Genomic DNA, 24,256 nt, shown 5'->3' on the forward strand with positions numbered 1-24,256 from the left:
TTTGGGCCTCGTCCGTGAGGTGTAGACATATTCCTCTAAGCACACCAAGCAACGAGTCCCAATGAAGGTTGTTGTGTTCTTCGTTCACAGAGGAATTGCCTGGTATTTCGGCGCTAGACTGACCGTAATAGGGAGGATCAGACTGAAGCATTACTGGGATAAATTGAAGCTGAACCCAGGTGGTAAATATTGTGTGTGTGTATGTGTGACAAATTTTCTGTTCTCACTTGGGGAAAGGGGTGTCACTGTGGTCCGCTACATACACACAACCTTCATGTCACTGAAAGAGTTGGTGCTCTGCTAGATCCATCCTCAACATTACCCTGTAGCCTGTATCCCTGCATAGAACACTTTCCCTGGGAAGATTAGCAACAGTCTTGAATGTTTTCCACTTGTAAATAATCTCACTGTAGAATGATGGACTTTCAATTGTTTGGAAATGGCCTTATAACCCTCCCCAGACTGATTGGCAACAATTGCTTCTTCTAAGATCATTGCATTAACTCTCCTGAATGCTCTAGACCAGCAAACTGCTAAAATTCTGGCTTTTATAAAAGGTGGTCACACTTGCTGATGAGCAATTATTTAAAGGCATTTGATTAGCAGCACCTTGTTGCCTCTTAATTCCTATGGTTGGGACATTTAGTCAGAATATTTAAGGGGTCCAGTGGAAGGGAGAGCAGCAACTATTCTGTAAGCCATGTCAGAGCTAGAGGCCCTATGGGAGCGTGTGTGCAGCAGAAGAGGGTCACTATAGAGTCAGGCCTGGGGTTGGCAAGGCACTTTTACTGCATGCACTGGGGCATGGTTCCTTGTACTCTAAGGGGCAGGGCTAGGCCTTCTGGCTGAATTGTAAGCACATTATTTGGGAAATGAGGAAGGCTATCTTGACATTAGGGTTAAGGGGTTTTCTATGGCACTGATTCTCAAACACGGTTCTCAAGTACCCCCAACATGACAGGTTTTTATTATATAAATATATATATATATATATATATATATATATATATATATATATATATATATATATGCGTGTGTGCGCGCGCATGCATGTATGTGCGCATCTGTGTATTTGTGCATGCGCGAGCGTGAATCTGTGTGCATGTGTGCGCACGCATCTGAGTGCATGTATGTGTGTGAGTATGTATGGGCGCGCTTGTATATGCATCTGTGAATATGTGTGCGCGCGCATCTCTGTGTGTGTGTGCATCTGTATATATATGATGCATGTGTTTGTGACCCCTCTATATATGTATGTGAATATATATGATGCATGTGTTTGTGACCCCTCTATATATGTATGTGAATATATATGGTGCATGTGTTTGTGACCCCTCTATATATGTATGTGAATATATATGGTGCATGTGTTTGTGACCCCTCTATATATGTATGTGAATATATCTGGTGCATGTGTTTGTGACCCCTCTATATATGTATGTGAATATATATGGTGCATGGGTTTGTGACCCCTCTATATATATATGTGAATATATATGATGCATGTGTTTGTGACCCCTCTATATATGTATGTGAATATATATGGTGCATGTGTTTGTGACCCCTCTATATATGTATGTGAATATATCTGGTGCATGTGTTTGTGACCCCTCTATATATGTATGTGAATATATATGATGCATGCGTTTGTGACCCCTCTATATATGTATGTGAATATATATGGTGCATGGGTTTGTGACACCTCTATATATGTATGTGAATATATATGATGCATGCGTTTGTGACCCCTCTATATATGTATGTGAATATATATGGTGCATGCGTTTGTGACCCCTCTATATATGTATGTGAATATATATGGTGCATGCGTTTGTGACCCCTCTATATATGTATGTGAATATATATGATGCATGCGTTTGTGACCCCTCTATATATGTATGTGAATATATATGGTGCATGCGTTTGTGACCCCTCTATATATGTATGTGAATATATATGATGCATGCGTTTGTGACCCCTCTATATATGTATGTGAATATATATGGTGCATGCGTTTGTGACACCTCTATATATGTATGTGAATATATATGGTGCATGTGTTTGTGACCCCTCTATATATGTATGTGAATATATCTGGTGCATGGGTTTGTGACCCCTCTATATATGTATGTGAATATATATGGTGCATGGGTTTGTGACCCCTCTATATATGTATGTGAATATATCTGGTGCATGGGTTTGTGACCCCTCTATATATGTATGTGAATATATATGGTGCATGCGTTTGTGACACCTCTATATATGTATGTGAATATATATGGTGCATGTGTTTGTGACCCCTCTATATATGTATGTGAATATATATGGTGCATGTGTTTGTGACCCCTCTATATATGTATGTGAATATATCTGGTGCATGGGTTTGTGACCCCTCTATATATGTATGTGAATATATATGGTGCATGGGTTTGTGACCCCTCTATATATGTATGTGAATATATCTGGTGCATGGGTTTGTGACCCCTCTATATATGTATGTGAATATATATGGTGCATGTGTTTGTGACCCCTCTATATATGTATGTGAATATATCTGGTGCATGGGTTTGTGACCCCTCTATATATGTATGTGAATATATCTGGTGCATGGGTTTGTGACCCCTCTATATATGTATGTGAATATATATGATGCATGCGTTTGTGACCCCTCTATATATGTATGGGAATATATATGGTGCATGCGTTTGTGACCCCTCTATATATGTATGTGAATATATATGGTACATGGGTTTGTGACCCCTCTATACGTATGTATGTGAATATATATGGTGCATGTGTTTGTGACACCTCTATATATGGTGCATGCGTTTGTGACCCCTCTATATATGTATGTGAATATATATGATGCATGCGTTTGTGACCCCTCTATATATGTATGTGAATATATCTGGTGCATGTGTTTGTGACCCCTCTATACATATATATGTGAATATATATGGTGCATGTGTTTGTGACCCCTCTATATATGTATGTGAATATATATAATGCATGTGTTTGTGACCCCTCTATATATGTATGTGAACATATATGGTGCATGTGTTTGTGACCCCTCTATATATGTATGTGAATATATATGGTGCATGGGTTTGTGACCCCTCTATATATGTATGTGAATATATATGGTGCATGGGTTTGTGACCCCTCTATATATATATATATATGTGAATATATATGGTGCATGGGTTTGTGACCCCTCTATATATATATATATATATGTGAATATATATGGTGCATGGGTTTGTGACCCCTCTATATATGTATGTGAATATATATGGTGCATGGGTTTGTGACCCCTCTATATATGTATGTGAATATATCTGGTGCATGGGTTTGAGACCCCTCTATATATGTATGTGAATATATATGGTGCATGGGTTTGTGACCCCTCTATATATGTATGTGAATATATATGGTGCATGGGTTTGTGACCCCTCTATATATGTATGTGAATATATATGGTGCATGTGTTTGTGACCCCTCTATATATGTATGTGAATATATATGGTGCATGTGTTTGTGACACCTCTATATATGTATGTGAATATATATGGTGCATGGGTTTGTGACCCCTCTATATATGTATGTGAATATATATGGTGCATGGGTTTGTGACCCCTCTATATATGTATGTGAATATATATGGTGCATGGGTTTGTGACACCTCTATATACGTATGTGAATATATATGGTGCATGGGTTTGTGACCCCTCTATATATATATGTGAATATATATGGTGCATGTGTTTGTGACCCCTCTATATATGTATGTGAATATATATGGTGCATGTGTTTGTGACCCCTCTATATATGTATGTGAATATATATGGTGCATGTGTTTGTGACCCCTCTATATATGTATGTGAATATATATGGTGCATGTGTTTGTGACCCCTCTATACATGTATGTGAATATATATGGTGCATGTGTTTGTGACCCCTCTATATATGTATGTGAATATATATGGTGCATGTGTTTGTGACCCCTCTATATATGTATGTGAATATATATGGTGCATGGGTTTGTGACCCCTCTATATATATATGTGAATATATATGGTGCATGGGTTTGTGACCCATCTATATATATGTATGTGAATATATATGGTGCATGAGTTTGTGACCCCTCTATATATGTATGTGAATATATCTGGTGCATGGGTTTGTGACCCCTCTATATATGTATGTGAATATATCTGGTGCATGTGTTTGTGACCCCTCTATATATGTATGTGAATATATCTGGTGCATGTGTTTGTGACCCCTCTATATATGTATGTGAATATATCTGGTGCATGCGTTTGTGACCCCTCTATATATGTATGTGAATATATATGGTGCATGCGTTTGTGACACCTCTATATATGTATGTGAATATATATGGTGCATGTGTTTGTGACCCCTCTATATACGTATGTGAATATATATGGTGCATGTGTTTGTGACCCCTCTATATACGTATGTGAATATATATGGTGCATGCGTTTGTGACACCTCTACATATGTATGTGAATATATATGGTGCATGTGTTTGTGACCCCTCTACATATGTATGTGAATATATATGGTGCATGTGTTTGTGACCCCTCTACATATGTATGTGAATATATATGGTGCATGGGTTTGTGACCCCTCTATATATGTATGTGAATATATATGGTGCATGTGTTTGTGACCCCTCTATATATGTATGTGAATATATCTGGTGCATGAGTTTGTGACCCCTCTATATATGTATGTGAATATATCTGGTGCATGAGTTTGTGACCCCTCTATATATGTATGTGAATATATATGGTGCATGTGTTTGTGACCCCTCTATATATGTATGTGAATATATATGGTGCATGCGTTTGTGACACCTCTATATATGTATGTGAATATATATGGTGCATGGGTTTGTGACCCCTCTATATATGTATGTGAATATATCTGGTGCATGAGTTTGTGACCCCTCTATATATGTATGTGAATATATATGGTGCATGTGTTTGTGACCCCTCTATATATGTATGTGAATATATATGGTGCATGTGTTTGTGACCCCTCTATATATGTATGTGAATATATCTGGTGCATGGGTTTGTGACCCCTCTATATATGTATGTGAATATATCTGGTGCATGGGTTTGTGACCCCTCTATATATGTATGTGAATATATATGGTGCATGGGTTTGTGACCCCTCTATATATGTATGTGAATATATCTGGTGCATGGGTTTGTGACCCCTCTATATATGTATGTGAATATATATGGTGCATGGGTTTGTGACCCCTCTATATATGTATGTGAATATATATGGTGCATGTGTTTGTGACCCCTCTATATATGTATGTGAATATATATGGTGCATGTGTTTGTGACCCCTCTATATATGTATGTGAATATATCTGGTGCATGTGTTTGTGACCCCTCTATATATGTATGTGAATATATATGGTGCATGGGTTTTTGACCCCTCTATATATGTATGTGAATATATATGGTGCATGGGTTTGTGATCCCTCTATATATGTATGTGAATATATATGGTGCATGCGTTTGTGACCCCTCTATATATGGTGCATGGGTTTGTGACACCTCTATATATGTATGTGAATATATATGGTGCATGCGTTTGTGACCCCTCTATATATGGTGCATGGGTTTGTGACACCTCTATATATGTATGTGAATATATATGGTGCATGCGTTTGTGACCCCTCTATATATGGTGCATGGGTTTGTGACACCTCTATATATGTATGTGAATATATATGGTGCATGGGTTTTTGACCCCTCTATATATGTATGTGAATATATATGGTGCATGGGTTTTTGACCCCTCTATATATGTATGTGAATATATATGGTGCATGGGTTTGTGACCCCTCTATATATGTATGTGAATATATATGGTGCATGGGTTTGTGACCCCTCTATATATGTATGTGAATATATATGGTGCATGGGTTTGTGACCCCTCTATATATATATGTGAATATATATGGTGCATGCGTTTGTGACCCCTCTATATATGTATGTGAATATATCTGGTGCATGCGTTTGTGACCCCTCTATATATGTATGTGAATATATATGGTGCATGTGTTTGTGACCCCTCTATACATGTATGTGAATATATATGGTGCATGTGTTTGTGACCCCTCTATACATGTATGTGAATATATATGGTGCATGTGTTTGTGACCCCTCTATACATGTATGTGAATATATATGGTGCATGGGTTTGTGACACCTCTATATATGTATGTGAATATATATGGTGCATGTGTTTGTGACCCCTCTATATATGTATGTGAATATATATGGTGCATGGGTTTGTGACCCCTCTATATATGTATGTGAATATATATGGTGCATGGGTTTGTGACACCTCTATATATGTATGTGAATATATCTGGTGCATGGGTTTGTGACCCCTTTATACATGTATGTGAATATATATGGTGCATGTGTTTGTGACCCCTCTATATATGTATGTGAATATATATGGTGCATGGGTTTGTGACCCCTCTATATATGTATGTGAATATATATGGTGCATGGGTTTGTGACCCCTCTATATATGTATGTGAATATATATGGTGCATGGGTTTTTGACCCCTCTATATATGTATGTGAATATATCTGGTGCATGGGTTTGTGACCCCTCTATATATGTATGTGAATATATATGGTGCATGGGTTTGTGACCCCTCTATATATGTATGTGAATATATATGGTGCATGTGTTTGTGACCCCTCTATATATGTATGTGAATATATATGGTGCATGGGTTTGTGACCCCTCTATATATGTATGTGAATATATCTGGTGCATGTGTTTGTGACCCCTCTATATATGTATGTGAATATATATGGTGCATGGGTTTGTGACCCCTCTATATATGTATGTGAATATATATGGTGCATGTGTTTGTGACCCCTCTATATATGTATGTGAATATATATGGTGCATGGGTTTGTGACCCCTCTATATATGTATGTGAATATATATGGTGCATGGGTTTTTGACCCCTCTATATATGTATGTGAATATATATGGTGCATGCGTTTGTGACCCCTCTATATATGGTGCATGGGTTTGTGACACCTCTATATATGTATGTGAATATATCTGGTGCATGTGTTTGTGACCCCTCTATATATGTATGTGAATATATATGGTGCATGGGTTTGTGACCCCTCTATATATATATGTGAATATATATGGTGCATGCGTTTGTGACCCCTCTATATATGTATGTGAATATATATGGTACATGCGTTTGTGACACCTCTATATATGTATGTGAATATATATGGTGCATGTGTTTGTGACCCCTCTATATATGTATGTGAATATATATGGTGCATGTGTTTGTGACCCCTCTATATATGTATGTGAATATATATGGTGCATGTGTTTGTGACCCCTCTATATATGTATGTGAATATATCTGGTGCATGGGTTTGTGACCCCTCTATATATGTATGTGAATATATCTGGTGCATGAGTTTGTGACCCCTCTATATATGTATGTGAATATATATGGTGCATGTGTTTGTGACACCTCTATATATGTATGTGAATATATATGGTGCATGGGTTTGTGACACCTCTATATATGTATGTGAATATATATGGTGCATGGGTTTGAGACCCCTCTATATATGTATGTGAATATATATGGTGCATGGGTTTGTGACCCCTCTATATATGGTGCATGGGTTTGTGACACCTCTATATATGTATGTGAATATATATGGTGCATGTGTTTGTGACACCTCTATATATGTATGTGAATATATATGGTGCATGCGTTTGTGACCCCTCTATATATGTATGTGAATATATATGGTGCATGGGTTTGTGACCCCTCTATATATATATGTGAATATATATGGTGCATGCGTTTGTGACCCCTCTATATATGTATGTGAATATATCTGGTGCATGGGTTTGTGACCCCTCTATATATGTATGTGAATATATATGGTGCATGGGTTTGTGACCCCTCTATATATGTATGTGAATATATATGGTGCATGTGTTTGTGACCCCTCTATATATGTATGTGAATATATATGGTGCATGTGTTTGTGACCCCTCTATATATGTATGTGAATATATATGGTGCATGGGTTTGTGACACCTCTATATATGTATGTGAATATATATGGTGCATGGGTTTGTGACCCCTCTATATATGTATGTGAATATATATGGTGCATGTGTTTGTGACCCCTCTATATATGTATGTGAATATATATGGTGCATGGGTTTGTGACCCCTCTATATATGTATGTGAATATATATGGTGCATGTGTTTGTGACACCTCTATATATGTATGTGAATATATATGGTGCATGTGTTTGTGACACCTCTATATATGTATGTGAATATATATGGTGCATGGGTTTGTGACCCCTCTATATATGTATGTGAATATATCTGGTGCATGGGTTTGTGACCCCTCTATATATGTATGTGAATATATCTGGTGCATGGGTTTGTGACACCTCTATATATGTATGTGAATATATATGGTGCATGAGTTTGTGACCCCTCTATATATGTATGTGAATATATATGGTGCATGCGTTTGTGACCCCTCTATATATGTATGTGAATATATATGGTGCATGGGTTTGAGACCCCTCTATATATGTATGTGAATATATATGGTGCATGGGTTTGTGACACCTCTATATATGTATGTGAATATATATGGTGCATGGGTTTGAGACCCCTCTATATATGTATGTGAATATATATGGTGCATGGGTTTGAGACCCCTCTATATATGTATGTGAATATATATGGTGCATGTGTTTGTGACCCCTCTATATATGTATGTGAATATATATGGTGCATGGGTTTGTGACCCCTCTATATATGTATGTGAATATATATGGTGCATGGGTTTGTGACCCCTCTATATATGTATGTGAATATATATGGTGCATGGGTTTGTGACCCCTCTATATATATATGTGAATATATATGGTGCATGCGTTTGTGACCCCTCTATATATGTATGTGAATATATCTGGTGCATGCGTTTGTGACCCCTCTATATATGTATGTGAATATATATGGTGCATGTGTTTGTGACCCCTCTATACATGTATGTGAATATATATGGTGCATGGGTTTGTGACCCCTCTATACATGTATGTGAATATATATGGTGCATGGGTTTGTGACACCTCTATATATGTATGTGAATATATATGGTGCATGTGTTTGTGACCCCTCTATACATGTATGTGAATATATATGGTGCATGGGTTTGTGACCCCTCTATATATGTATGTGAATATATATGGTGCATGTGTTTGTGACCCCTCTATATATGTATGTGAATATATATGGTGCATGGGTTTGTGACCCCTCTATATATGTATGTGAATATATATGGTGCATGTGTTTGTGACCCCTCTATATATGTATGTGAATATATATGGTGCATGGGTTTGTGACCCCTCTATATATGTATGTGAATATATCTGGTGCATGTGTTTGTGACCCCTCTATACATGTATGTGAATATATATGGTGCATGTGTTTGTGACCCCTCTATATATGTATGTGAATATATATGGTGCATGGGTTTGTGACCCCTCTATATATGTATGTGAATATATATGGTGCATGTGTTTGTGACCCCTCTATATATGTATGTGAATATATATGGTGCATGGGTTTGTGACCCCTCTATATATGTATGTGAATATATATGGTGCATGGGTTTTTGACCCCTCTATATATGTATGTGAATATATCTGGTGCATGGGTTTGTGACCCCTCTATATATGTATGTGAATATATATGGTGCATGGGTTTGTGACCCCTCTATATATGTATGTGAATATATATGGTGCATGTGTTTGTGACCCCTCTATATATGTATGTGAATATATATGGTGCATGGGTTTGTGACCCCTCTATATATGTATGTGAATATATATGGTGCATGGGTTTGTGACCCCTCTATATATGTATGTGAATATATATGGTGCATGTGTTTGTGACCCCTCTATATATGTATGTGAATATATATGGTGCATGGGTTTGTGACCCCTCTATATATGTATGTGAATATATATGGTGCATGGGTTTTTGACCCCTCTATATATGTATGTGAATATATATGGTGCATGCGTTTGTGACCCCTCTATATATGGTGCATGGGTTTGTGACACCTCTATATATGTATGTGAATATATCTGGTGCATGTGTTTGTGACCCCTCTATATATGTATGTGAATATATATGGTGCATGGGTTTGTGACCCCTCTATATATATATGTGAATATATATGGTGCATGTGTTTGTGACCCCTCTATATATGTATGTGAATATATATGGTACATGCGTTTGTGACACCTCTATATATGTATGTGAATATATATGGTGCATGTGTTTGTGACCCCTCTATATATGTATGTGAATATATATGGTGCATGTGTTTGTGACACCTCTATATATGTATGTGAATATATATGGTGCATGTGTTTGTGACCCCTCTATATATGTATGTGAATATATCTGGTGCATGGGTTTGTGACCCCTCTATATATGTATGTGAATATATCTGGTGCATGAGTTTGTGACCCCTCTATATATGTATGTGAATATATATGGTGCATGTGTTTGTGACACCTCTATATATGTATGTGAATATATCTGGTGCATGGGTTTGTGACCCCTCTATATATGTATGTGAATATATCTGGTGCATGGGTTTGTGACACCTCTATATATGTATGTGAATATATATGGTGCATGGGTTTGTGACACCTCTATATATGTATGTGAATATATATGGTGCATGGGTTTGAGACCCCTCTATATATGTATGTGAATATATATGGTGCATGGGTTTGTGACCCCTCTATATATGGTGCATGGGTTTGTGACACCTCTATATATGTATGTGAATATATATGGTGCATGTGTTTGTGACACCTCTATATATGTATGTGAATATATATGGTGCATGCGTTTGTGACCCCTCTATATATGTATGTGAATATATATGGTGCATGGGTTTGTGACCCCTCTATATATATATGTGAATATATATGGTGCATGCGTTTGTGACACCTCTATATATGTATGTGAATATATCTGGTGCATGGGTTTGTGACCCCTCTATATATGGTGCATGGGTTTGTGACCCCTCTATATATGTATGTGAATATATCTGGTGCATGGGTTTGTGACCCCTCTATATATGTATGTGAATATATATGGTGCATGGGTTTGAGACCCCTCTATATATGTATGTGAATATATATGGTGCATGGGTTTGTGACCCCTCTATATATGTATGTGAATATATATGGTGCATGTGTTTGTGACCCCTCTATATATGTATGTGAATATATATGGTGCATGTGTTTGTGACCCCTCTATATATGTATGTGAATATATATGGTGCATGGGTTTGTGACACCTCTATATATGTATGTGAATATATATGGTGCATGGGTTTGTGACCCCTCTATATATGTATGTGAATATATATGGTGCATGTGTTTGTGACCCCTCTATATATGTATGTGAATATATATGGTGCATGTGTTTGTGACCCCTCTATATATGTATGTGAATATATATGGTGCATGGGTTTGTGACCCCTCTATATATGTATGTGAATATATATGGTGCATGTGTTTGTGACACCTCTATATATGTATGTGAATATATATGGTGCATGTGTTTGTGACACCTCTATATATGTATGTGAATATATATGGTGCATGGGTTTGTGACCCCTCTATATATGTATGTGAATATATCTGGTGCATGGGTTTGTGACCCCTCTATATATGTATGTGAATATATCTGGTGCATGGGTTTGTGACACCTCTATATATGTATGTGAATATATATGGTGCATGAGTTTGTGACCCCTCTATATATGTATGTGAATATATATGGTGCATGCGTTTGTGACCCCTCTATATATGTATGTGAATATATATGGTGCATGGGTTTGAGACCCCTCTATATATGTATGTGAATATATATGGTGCATGGGTTTGTGACACCTCTATATATGTATGTGAATATATATGGTGCATGGGTTTGAGACCCCTCTATATATGTATGTGAATATATATGGTGCATGGGTTTGAGACCCCTCTATATATGTATGTGAATATATATGGTGCATGGGTTTGAGACCCCTCTATATATGTATGTGAATATATCTGGTGCATGGGTTTGTGACCCCTCTATATATGTATGTGAATATATATGGTGCATGGGTTTGTGACCCCTCTATATATGTATGTGAATATATATGGTGCATGGGTTTGAGACCCCTCTATATATGTATGTGAATATATATGGTGCATGGGTTTGTGACACCTCTATATATGTATGTGAATATATATGGTGCATGTGTTTGTGACCCCTCTATATATATATGTGAATATATATGGTGCATGGGTTTGTGACCCCTCTATATATGTATGTGAATATATATGGTGCATGGGTTTGTGACCCCTCTATATATGTATGTGAATATATCTGGTGCATGCGTTTGTGACCCCTCTATATATGTATGTGAATATATATGGTGCATGGGTTTGTGACCCCTCTATATATGTATGTGAATATATATGGTGCATGGGTTTGTGACCCCTCTATATATGTATGTGAATATATATGGTGCATGTGTTTGTGACCCCTCTATATATGTATGTGAATATATATGGTGCATGGGTTTGTGACCCCTCTATATATGTATGTGAATATATATGGTGCATGGGTTTGTGACCCCTCTATATATGTATGTGAATATATATGGTACATGGGTTTGTGACCCCTCTATATATGTATGTGAATATATATGGTGCATGGGTTTGTGACCCCTCTATATATGTATGTGAATATATATGGTACATGGGTTTGTGACCCCTCTATATATGTATGTGAATATATATGGTGCATGGGTTTGTGACCCCTCTATATATGTATGTGAATATATCTGGTGCATGGGTTTGTGACCCCTCTATATATGTATGTGAATATATCTGGTGCATGGGTTTGTGACCCCTCTATATATGTATGTGAATATATATGGTGCATGTGTTTGTGACCCCTCTATATATGTATGTGAATATATCTGGTGCATGTGTTTGTGACCCCTCTATATATGTATGTGAATATATCTGGTGCATGAGTTTGTGACCCCTCTATATATGTATGTGAATATATATGGTGCATGGGTTTGAGACACCTCTATATATGTATGTGAATATATATGGTGCATGGGTTTGTGACCCCTCTATATATGTATGTGAATATATCTGGTGCATGTGTTTGTGACCCCTCTATATATGTATGTGAATATATATGGTGCATGGGTTTGAGACCCCTCTATATATGTATGTGAATATATATGGTGCATGGGTTTGTGACACCTCTATATATGTATGTGAATATATATGGTGCATGTGTTTGTGACCCCTCTATATATATATGTGAATATATATGGTGCATGGGTTTGTGACCCCTCTATATATGTATGTGAATATATATGGTGCATGCGTTTGTGACCCCTCTATATATGTATGTGAATATATCTGGTGCATGCGTTTGTGACCCCTCTATATATGTATGTGAATATATATGGTGCATGGGTTTGTGACCCCTCTATATATGTATGTGAATATATATGGTGCATGGGTTTGTGACCCCTCTATATATGTATGTGAATATATATGGTGCATGGGTTTGTGACCCCTCTATATATGTATGTGAATATATATGGTGCATGGGTTTGTGACCCCTCTATATATGTATGTGAATATATATGGTGCATGGGTTTGTGACCCCTCTATATATGTATGTGAATATATATGGTACATGGGTTTGTGACCCCTCTATATATGTATGTGAATATATATGGTACATGGGTTTGTGACCCCTCTATATATGTATGTGAATATATATGGTGCATGGGTTTGTGACCCCTCTATATATGTATGTGAATATATCTGGTGCATGGGTTTGTGACCCCTCTATATATGTATGTGAATATATATGGTGCATGGGTTTGTGACCCCTCTATATATGTATGTGAATATATATGGTGCATGTGTTTGTGACCCCTCTATATATGTATGTGAATATATCTGGTGCATGGGTTTGTGACCCCTCTATATATGTATGTGAATATATATGGTGCATGGGTTTGTGACCCCTCTATATATGTATGTGAATATATATGGTGCATGGGTTTGTGACCCCTCTATATATGTATGTGAATATATATGGTGCATGGGTTTGTGACCCCTCTATATATGTATGTGAATATATCTGGTGCATGTGTTTGTGACCCCTCTATATATGTATGTGAATATATATGGTGCATGTGTTTGTGACCCCTCTATATATGTATGTGAATATATCTGGTGCATGTGTTTGTGACCCCTCTATATATGTATGTGAATATATCTGGTGCATGAGTTTGTGACCCCTCTATATATGTATGTGAATATATATGGTGCATGGGTTTGAGACACCTCTATATATGTATGTGAATATATCTGGTGCATGGGTTTGTGACCCCTCTATATATGTATGTGAATATATCTGGTGCATGTGTTTGTGACCCCTCTATATATGTATGTGAATATATATGGTGCATGGGTTTGTGACCCCTCTATATATGTATGTGAATATATATGGTGCATGGGTTTGTGACCCCTCTATATACGTATGTGAATATATATGGTGCATGGGTTTGTGACCCCTCTATATACGTATGTGAATATATATGGTGCATGGGTTTGTGACCCCTCTATATACGTATGTGAATATATATGGTGCATGGGTTTGAGACACCTCTATATATGTATGTGAATATATATGGTGCATGAGTTTGTGACCCCTCTATATATGTATGTGAATATATCTGGTGCATGTGTTTGTGACCCCTCTATATATGTATGTGAATATATATGGTGCATGTGTTTGTGACCCCTCTATATATGTATGTGAATATATATGGTGCATGTGTTTGTGACCCCTCTATATATGTATGTGAATATATATGATGCATGTGTTTGTGACCCCTCTATATATGTATGTGAATATATATGATGCATGTGTTTGTGACCCCTCTATATATGTATGTGAATATATCTGGTGCATGGGTTTGTGACCCCTCTATATATGTATGTGAATATATCTGGTGCATGAGTTTGTGACCCCTCTATATATGTATGTGAATATATCTGGTGCATGAGTTTGTGACCCCTCTATATATGTATGTGAATATATCTGGTGCATGAGTTTGTGACCCCTCTATATATGTATGTGAATATATCTGGTGCATGGGTTTGTGACCCCTCTATATATGTATGTGAATATATCTGGTGCATGGGTTTGTGACCCCTCTATATATGTATGTGAATATATCTGGTGCATGGGTTTGTGACCCCTCTATATATGTATGTGAATATATCTGGTGCATGGGTTTGTGACCCCTCTATATACGTATGTGAATATATATGGTGCATGGGTTTGTGACCCCTCTATATACGTATGTGAATATATATGGTGCATGTGTTTGTGACCCCTCTATATATGTATGTGAATATATATGGTGCATGGGTTTGTGACACCTCTATATATGTATGTGAATATATATGGTGCATGGGTTTGTGACCCCTCTATATATGTATGTGAATATATATGGTGCATGGGTTTGTGACACCTCTATATATGTATGTGAATATATCTGGTGCATGGGTTTGTGACCCCTCTATATATGTATGTGAATATATATGGTGCATGTGTTTGTGACCCCTCTATATATGTATGTGAATATATATGGTGCATGGGTTTGTGACCCCTCTATATATGTATGTGAATATATATGGTGCATGTGTTTGTGACCCCTCTATATATGTATGTGAATATATATGGTGCATGTGTTTGTGACCCCTCTATATATGTATGTGAATATATATGGTGCATGTGTTTGTGACCCCTCTATATATGTATGTGAATATATATGGTGCATGGGTTTGTGACCCCTCTATATATGTATGTGAATATATATGGTGCATGTGTTTGTGACCCCTCTATATATGTATGTGAATATATATGGTGCATGTGTTTGTGACCCCTCTATATATGTATGTGAATATATATGATGCATGTGTTTGTGACCCCTCTATATATGTATGTGAATATATATGGTGCATGTGTTTGTGACCCCTCTATATATGTATGTGAATATATATGATGCATGTGTTTGTGACCCCTCTATATACGTATGTGAATATATATGGTGCATGTGTTTGTGACCCCTCTATATATGTATGTGAATATATATGGTGCATGTGTTTGTGACCCCTCTATATATGTATGTGAATATATATGATGCATGTGTTTGTGACCCCTCTATATATGTATGTGAATATATATGGTGCATGTGTTTGTGACCCCTCTATATATGTATGTGAATATATATGGTGCATGTGTTTGTGACCCCTCTATATATGTATGTGAATATATCTGGTGCATGGGTTTGTGACCCCTCTATATATGTATGTGAATATATATGGTACATGGGTTTGTGACCCCTCTATATATGTATGTGAATATATATGGTGCATGGGTTTGTGACCCCTCTATATATGTATGTGAATATATCTGGTGCATGGGTTTGTGACCCCTCTATATATGTATGTGAATATATATGGTGCATGGGTTTGTGACCCCTCTATATATGTATGTGAATATATATGGTGCATGTGTTTGTGACACCTCTATATATGTATGTGAATATATCTGGTGCATGGGTTTGTGACCCCTCTATATATGTATGTGAATATATCTGGTGCATGGGTTTGTGACCCCTGCCTTGGGACTCACTTTCCCCTGCTGACAATAGCTGTATTCTTCTAGCTTGTTGCTAGACACTCCCATGTGTAGAATTAACCCATGAACTACCGTATATTCTTTATAAAATATTAATGGGTGACTTCCTACACTGTTATTTGCAGCTTAGATTCTAGGGAGGGGGTTTGAGTATGCTGACGGTAACTAGTGGCTTTGGCTGGTGCCCCAGTGCCAAACCGTGCTTTGATTGTGACAGGCGGCGAGGAGTCAGCAACATCTTGTGCTGGGTTTGTTTGCTGCCCCTTTCATTGGTCTATGGGCTAACCCGAGGGGCCATCCGTGTTCTGTCTGCTATTTTTAATTTGCACATGGCTATGTAGAAGCCCAGTAAATTGATGTGCTTTTTCTCTGCGACCCGCATGCGCAGTTGCGCACTTACGGTTGCAAATCCTATGACCAGACAGCTGTTCTTTCGGATTTTGCAACCAGTCACATGAGCACTCAGGAATGTGGTGACGTCACGGTCGCACATTCAGACGGGTCGCACATTTCGACAAACCACCGGCGCCATTTTGTCGGGTCATTGTTACAGGCGGGCTAAGCCGTGTACCTCACAATATAACAAGGGACTATAGCAAGAACACAGGTTTCCCGCTTCTGCCCCACCGTACACAGTCATACCCGTTCACAGAGCCCCTCCCTCCCCAGCACTCACCGTGAGAGTTCGGTAGGCGGCGACATACACTCGCGGAGATCCGTGCGCGTCAGGCGGGCAGCGAACACTCTCAGCTTCCTCCTAACCCTCCGCTCACAGAAAACACACGGGGCGTGTCCTGACCGAAAACGACGCTCATTGGTCCGCACACATTATTACCATAGCTACACCTCAAGATCCCACCTTCAGCGCCGGGCGCTCTGATTGGTTGTAAAAAAGCTCGAGTTTTAAATTGTATTAAAGGGCTGACAAGAATTATACTCCGCCATATTGACTCGGTATACGGGATGTAAAGAATAAGAGCGCTAACCCCTTATCGGATATAGAGCTAATCCGGTATAATAATAATAATAATGTCACAGATTACACTCTCCTCTATATTCACTGACACCTTTATACAAACTTTATCGCACAACAGCACGGTTTGTAGTAGAATTTATATCTCAGCCGATAGAACAGATCCCCACCTATAAATCATTTGCAGTCAATACAAAGCCTTCACCCCGTGATATTGATCATCTGTTTAGCTGTGTAATCAGCATCCTCCTCCCATACTGAATCATTTAGCGCCTGCTGCACACTTCTTCTCACCTTATGCTTTGTTGCCAACACTGCAGCTATCAATTACCTTAACAATACTAAAAGAGAAAACTACTAACTAGTAGTAGATGACTCCACCCACAGCGCTAACAGCTTAAAGTGCAAGTAAATTTAACTCCATTTGAATACTGCTTTAGTTTAATTTACTATCAATCAGTCGCTAACTTTTTATTTTTTTAAATATTTATATAATTGCGATCTTGCTCTTCTATCGCTTCCTCCGCCCCCTCGCTTTCTTCAGGCTTTATCTTTCTCACTGTGATCAGCTGTCCCACCCGCCGTATGTGTAAGGAACGTGCTCGTACTCGATTACTTAATTTGTGCGCATGCGCAATATTATGAGCTCCGATGAGATACATACTAACAATGGGTCGCTCGATTCATTGTTTAGTATGTTAGCGAAGATAATCCTAACAGTGTCTCTGGCTAGATTTGGAGTTTGGCGGTAGATGGGGTGCTAACGCTACGCGTAGTTTATGTCTAACGCACGGCATTGTTTGACTCCGGTATTTAGAATTCAAACAAAACCTAACGATACTCCTAACGCGTGTATTTCACACGCGGAATCATGCCCGCGTTAGACAGTCTCCCATAGAGATCAATGGAAAAACAAACAAACGCTTTTTTCACCTAACACTCAATCTCGCGAGAAATACGCACAGCTCGGTCATATGACGCATACCACATCATGCACAACAATAACACACCGCAAATGTCACAACAACAATCACTAAACAAAGCACATAAGCATTACACATTCACAAGCGGGGGGAATTTTAATAAAATAAAATACAGGGAATACGCATATACTTTAAGATGCGGAAATACGCAAAATAACAACAAGGAAAAAAAATAAAAAAAACATACACTAGCAAAATAATCGCATTCAATATCACTATATATTAGGACAAACATACATATACAACACTTCACTAATACCACACCATCGCAAATTCACATTTAAACATAATACTATTGGTCAATGTTATAGAAAACGAGCACTATGACATCATCGCATTCTACACATTCCACAAATACTAACTCAAAATGAGCATGCGCAAATTCACACACCTAATACACATTGCACAAATAATAAGTAACAATAAAGCACACCTGAACACAATTTACAAAGCAAACCGGTACATCATTAAACATTTACACAGGGTATATAAGCACCACACAAGCATGGCTTCTTTCACAGTGTTGCTGGTGGGTTTTTGGAGATTGGAGCTTAGAGATTTTGTGCATTATTGTGAGTCAGTTAGTGTTATTGTGAGTGAGTTATTGGTAGTGGGAGTTATTGAGAGTTAGTGGTAGTGTGAGTTAGAGAGTTAGTGGTAGTGTGAGTTAGAGAGGTAGTGTGAGTTAGAGAGGTAGTGCTAGTGTGAGTTAGAGAGTTAGTGGTAGTGTGAGTTAGAGAGGTAGTGCTAGTGTGAGTTAGAGAGTTAGTGCTAGTGTGAGTTAGAGAGTTAGTGCTAGTGTGAGTTAGAGAGTTAGTGCTAGTGTGAGTTAGTGAACGACAGTTGGTTTGGGTGAGTGTGCGAGTGCTTTTTCTGTACACTTAACACATTTACATGCAAACACATTCAATACATACATACACTTATCAATAACACTACATACACTCCATACCCCATACCCTCTCATACTACACTCCATATCCCATTCCCTGTAGTCCCATTCCCTTTCATCCCATTTACTCTTATCCCATACCCATCCCCAAGTTACATTTAGTTTACATATCCTCCTTTTAGTCTTCTTCATTTTGTTCATTTAAATACTCCTTACCCTCTTTTATTTATATCCCTTTCACACTTTCAGCACTTATTTTGGTCTTTTTAGTTCTTTATTTTGACCCCCTTTCATTTGATCACACTCACTTTTTGTTTGCTTAGTTGGGGTTTAGTTTAGGGAAGAGATGGAGGGCAGGCAGGGGAGAGGTAGAGGGGGGAGGAGAGGGAGGGGGAGAGGAACAGGGCAGGAAGGGGGGCAGGAAGCGGGGGTGGAAGCGGTGGGTGGACCCAGCCACTTGGTTCAAGATGAACAAGTGGTTGGGCCCAGTGGCGGACAGAGTAGGGCTTCACAGTCCGGGAAACAGAGGGCATCGTCACAGGGGAAGGCCAAGGCGACTTGGGAGGCGAGGTTTTCGAAGGAGGCCCTCGTAGAAGCCTATATGGCCAGGTATAGGAGGCTGCAGCATCAGAAGACCACCCGACTGAGAAGAGGAAGCTCTGGCATGAGATAAGGAATGCAGTCAATGCACTGGGTGGCCGGAACAGAGATATGGACTCTATTAAACATCGATACCGGGACTGCAAGATGGATCTTAAGAAAAAGTTCAGCCTGGAGGCCCGACATGCCGCAGGAACCGGTGGCGGCCCTGCACTGGAAATCGATTACTGCCGATGGGAGGAAATGTTGCGTACCAGCATCTCCAAGGTGGATGTAATCGGTATCGGAGGAATTGATACCGGGAACCTGCCATTCTCATCTGACGGTAAGCTCATTTAAGAATAAATTCACATACAAATGTATTTCAAGGGACACTATACGCAAACCTTTACTTTCATGAGTGAGGTAGAGAATACAATTTGACAAAACATTCAAATTTACTTATATTACCTAATTTGATTCATTCTTTAGATATACTTTAATGAAGAAATAGCCATGCACACGGTGAACCAATCACAGGAGGCAGCTATATTCAGCTACCAATCAGCATCTTCTAAGCATATTTAGATATGCTTTTCAGCAAAGAATATCCAGAGAATGAAGCTAATTAGATAAGAAAAGTACATTAGAAAGTTGATTATAATTGTATGCTTCGAAATCATGAAAGATAAAACATTGGGTTTCATGTCCCTTTAAGGATCAGATTAATGCTATAACGTTGTTTACACGCATTCACAATTACTTTGCGGTTACATCAGTATCTAGGCTATAGGTTAGGTGTGCATTTAAACAGACTGAAAACAAACGCTAAAACATTCAGATTGACCAGAGATATCACAAACACGGTTTAGAAAATGCGGAAATCGTATTGATTGTTAGATTTCAAAGTGGATTAATGAGGCTGCATTTGTAATTGTATCGTAAGCTAAGTCATTTAAAGCTTTATTTGGAAATATGCTAATATATACATTTCTTTCTTTTTCAAATATACAGAGTCTGGGGAGGAGGCAGCACAGCAAATACAGGCTCCTCCTTTTCCCCGGGATGAGAGTGGTGGGGATGAATCTCCACCTCGGAGGGAAGAGGCCCCCCGTGACGAAGAGGCCACGGAAGCAGAGGAAGAGGCCACGGAAGCAGAGGAAGAGGCCCCGGAAGCAGAGGAAGAGGCCGCGGAACCAGAGGCCCCTCAAGGACCCGCACCCGCCGTGCACGGGCACCCCGCCAAGCACAACAAGAGGAAATAGCGGAGGTGCGGGTTCTACTAGACTACATTGACCAGATGCGTAACTCCCGGATACAAAATATAGAAGGCAGAACTAGAATTCTTGAAGGACAAAACAAAATCATTGAAGGCCAAAACCAAATAATAAACATCCTTACTCGAATAGAAGAAGGCCAAAACAGAACCTTTAATCTCCAACAAGAGATGTTTAATTTCTTCCGGGAGGCGCATGCTGGTCTGCCTCCTGCTGGTCTGCCTCCTGGTCCGCCTCCTGCTGCTGGGCCTCCTGCTGCCGGGCCATCTTCTCCTGCCGGGCCATCTTCTCCTGCCGGGCCATCTCCTGCCGGGCCATCTTCTCCTGCCGGCCCATCTCCTCCTGCCGGCCCATCTCCTCCTCCTCACCTTGGTCGTCCCAGTACTCTTCCTTCCACTCTTCCCACAACATATCCAATGAGAACTCGTCGGAGTCGGCAGTTGACCCTCCCAGAGCCTCAGCCCAGTGGGAAGAGGGGAAGGAAGAGGAAGTAAGTATTTGTTTTCATGTTTAATGTTATTTTTATTTAATGTGTAATGGATAGGTATGTAATGATGTGGTTTTCATACACTTGTGGACCACACTCTGTATATAATCTACTTCTATGGGACCGGGTCCATGGAGGCAGATTGTTTGCAGAGTGTGGGTTATAAGTGTGTGAAAACCACATCACATACCTATCCTTGTTAATGATATTGATTGGTTTCTGTGATGTGATGTCCAAACTGTTTCCCGAATCGCAAACAAAATTACCATTACAATTATCCATGATGGAATATTACTGTTTGAATGCCAATAACACAGCTTAAAGGGACAGTCAGAAAATTATTGATTACAAAGAAAACACTGTATTACGCATTATCAAGTTGGAAACAACAAAACATGGAGAAATACGTGTGACTTATGTGCTTACCCTTGTATCTATGCCTATGAAAAATGACCACTTATTTGTTGTTCTGACATAACAACATTTTAGACATCAATGATCAATACATGGTAAATATGCTGTATGATATACAAATGCTATCCAAATGCCCTCTAGTGGTCAAATTGCATAATGATTACATGCACTCTTCAAGCTCTAAGAAATGAGCCCACGAACCTCATAGGTTTAGCTAGCAAATTAAAATAAACACAGACAAATGATAAATTGGTGAGAAACCTTTGATATCATTGATATTACAAAATTGACTTTTATAATAATGCAAACATGATTTGTTTTCTAAACTGTCCCTTTAACAAAATTACATATGCTAACATATATTTGCAGATTGTTGGTATATCTACATGTACTTGTTCAAACAATAAATATTGAAAACAGATTTATATTGACGTGTTAAATAAAGTCTATTTTCTTACAGAGACATTATTGTGTTAATTTATTTTTATAAAGACATTTGTTTAACAATGAATATGGTTTAAAGTCCTTTTAGGAGTGGGGGGTGAAAATATGCTAACAATAATATATTTGGAGATTAACCAATGTGGAACTCATACATGATACAAAAATAAACATTTGCATTAAAGGGACAGTATACTATATTTGTAACAGAACTGTATGTAATAGACACTACTAGAAACAACAAGATTAACATATACTGATATCAATATTACAAAGCTTTAAACACTTTCAAAGAAAATCGGGTTAGCTCTATTGAAAATATAGATGAACCCCCATTACAACCGTAAAACAAGACAATACCCCATCATTAACATATGAAAAGACCCTTTACACAAACAGGAGAAAGCTGGAGATGGTACTCACATGAAACTTAGAGGCTTGGCAAGGAGTCTGAAAATTACTTACATTTTATTTGAACAGAAGCAAAATGAGACGTGTATTTGTTAAACAATGGACTATCTAACTAGAGAAAAAATAAAATATTTTGATTTATAATGTGAGTGTCTAATGAACCTTTAATAAAATATACGACGAAATTACATTTAGAAGAAGTCGGCATCATATATTTAGCATATGATAAAGATAAATGCATATTGATTACTTTATTCTAACACAATAGCGCATATTTATGAATTAGATATCTTTAACATTAAACACAACAGTCATTTTTCATAAAAAGGAACATATTGTTGACAAACATTAAACAACATGGACTATAGAGATTTGCACTTGCCTCGAAATATCTTATGCATGAAAACATTTTGCTTTCGTTCGTTCATTCAACCAGACATCCAGCAAAAGAGAACGTGGTGGTCTTTATCAGCTATGGGTCAACAATGTAACATGATGCAAACAATCCATATTCGGCATGTTTTTAAACTTGGCTTCATTCACAAACGTGTTTAACGTGCACAAACAAATATTGCGGGACTACGTAATACAATCAGACGTTTTTTTACCTTTGCATGTGACGTCTTAATTAACATGGCGCTTCCTTGATCACGTAAGAACGCAATCCAATAAAAGGCACATTCTTGATCACGTAAGAACGCAATCCAATAAAAGGCACATTCTTGATCACGTAAGAACGCAAACCAAAAAAAGGCGCATCCTTGATCGCGTAAAAACGCCATCCAATAAAAGGTGCATCCTTGATCGCGTAAAAACGTCAGTCAATACAAGGAATCATTGGACAGCCTGGCAAGTGACGTCTTAAGCAACATGGCGCATCC

The 24,256-nt window shown here is 38.2% G+C and overlaps 1 protein-coding gene across 4 annotated transcripts in view; it reads right to left on the bottom strand.

Annotated features, from left to right (window-relative positions):
- CDCA4 (cell division cycle associated 4) overlaps positions 1-17,710 on the bottom strand; it is a 37,609-nt gene extending 19,899 nt beyond the window's left edge. For 2 of the 4 annotated variants that reach the window (XM_053697248.1, XM_053697245.1), the window contains exon 1: positions 17,595-17,698. The gene's annotated coding sequence lies outside the window, so the exon portion shown is untranslated. Of the gene's footprint in view, positions 1-17,594 lie in introns of all 4 variants that reach the window. The other 2 variants (XM_053697247.1, XM_053697246.1) reach the window with 2 other exon arrangements.
- Positions 17,711-24,256: the final 6,546 nt, after the last annotated feature.

This window comes from Bombina bombina, chromosome 1, assembly GCF_027579735.1.
Source record: "Bombina bombina isolate aBomBom1 chromosome 1, aBomBom1.pri, whole genome shotgun sequence".
NCBI lineage: Eukaryota > Metazoa > Chordata > Amphibia > Anura > Bombinatoridae > Bombina > Bombina bombina.